The sequence below is a fragment of the Callorhinus ursinus genome, unplaced genomic scaffold, assembly GCF_003265705.2.
Source record: "Callorhinus ursinus isolate GAN/ISIS: 27379988/994484 unplaced genomic scaffold, GSC_fseal_2.0 scaffold4266, whole genome shotgun sequence".
Lineage (NCBI taxonomy): Eukaryota > Metazoa > Chordata > Mammalia > Carnivora > Otariidae > Callorhinus > Callorhinus ursinus.
In genome coordinates this window covers 2,911-4,318 of record NW_027401320.1, presented here as the reverse complement: position 1 = coordinate 4,318, position 1,408 = coordinate 2,911, and the positions used below count along the sequence as shown (strand labels likewise).

Genomic DNA, 1,408 nt, shown 5'->3' with positions numbered 1-1,408 from the left:
GAAAGAAGCCCATTTGCTTGAAAATGATTATGGTGTTTTTTTCTTTCATTTTAGTCACCACCATTACATGAAACCAGGCAATGACACACAAATTCCAGAGTTTCTTCTTCTGGGATTATCAGAAAACCAGAACTGCAGCCCCTCATATTTGGGCTTTTCCTCTCCATGTACCTGATCACTGTGTTTGGAAACCTACTCATCACCCTGGCCGTCAGCTCAGACTCCCACCTCCACACCCCTATGTACTTCTTCCTCGCCAACCTGTCCTCTGTAGACATCTGTTTCACCTCCACCACCAACCCCAAGATGCTTCAGAACATCCAGACTCAGAGTAAAGTCATAACTTATGATGGCTGCATCACTCAGATATACTTTTTCCTACTCTTTGCTGGAATGGATGATTTTCTCCTGGCTGTAATGGCCTATGACCGCTTTGTGGCCATCTGTCACCCCTTGTACCACACAGTTATCATGAACCCATGTTTCTGTGGACTGTTGGTTCTGGTGTCCTGGATGATGAGTGCCCTGCATTCCTTGTTAGAAAGCTTGATGGTATTGTGGCTGTCCTTCTGTAGACAGGTGGAAATTTCCCACTTTTTCTATGAAATTAATCAGGTGGTCCGATTTGCCTGTTCCGACACCTTTCTTAATGATATAGTGATGTATTTTGCAACTGTCCTGCTGGGTGGTAGTCCCCGTGCTGGTATTATTTACTCTTATTCTAAGATACTTTCATCCATAGTTGGGATCTCATCAGCTCAGGGCAAGTATAAACCATTTTCCACCTGTGCATCTCACCTCTCGGTTGTCTCCTTATTTTACTGTACAATCCTAGGAGTGTACCTAAGCTCTGCTGCTCCCCAGACCTCCCACTCAGGTGCAGTAGCCTCGGTGATGTACACGGTGGTGACGCCCATGCTGAACCCCTTCATCTACAGCCTGAGGAACAGAGACATAAAGAGGGCTCTGAAAAGAATTGTTGGGATTCCAGTGACGTAAGGGCCCATCGTTCTGGGGCTGAAGAAGGGTCTATGACTGCAGGGCTCATAACCTGAGAGCCAGGATCTGCCATTCTTAGATCACACTGTGGAAGTAGAACTTGCTCCTTCTATATATTTTCTGGAATTTCCATTTGTTTGAATTCAACTTCCCCATACATTTAAGTAATTTGTTATATTAAGCTTCTGCTCTGTCTGATATACAGACAGCCTCCCCCTTGTCCATTTTCATACATTCGTAATGTTTTCCCCAATCTTGGATCACAAATGCCTGGAAATTTCTGTATCTTACATGGGACATGTTGGATTTCTTAAAAATAATTTCATTTCAAATGATTTATATCATGCCACATAAATTCTCTCTAGATTCCCCAAAAGACTAAGCATGAGCTATTCTTCATATGGAAGAA

The 1,408-nt window shown here is 43.4% G+C and overlaps 1 pseudogene; it reads left to right on the top strand.

Moving 5' to 3' along the window:
* The first annotated feature begins 67 nt into the window (after positions 1–67).
* Positions 68–999, top strand: LOC112818023 (olfactory receptor 7A17-like; annotated as a pseudogene).
* Positions 1,000–1,408: the final 409 nt, after the last annotated feature.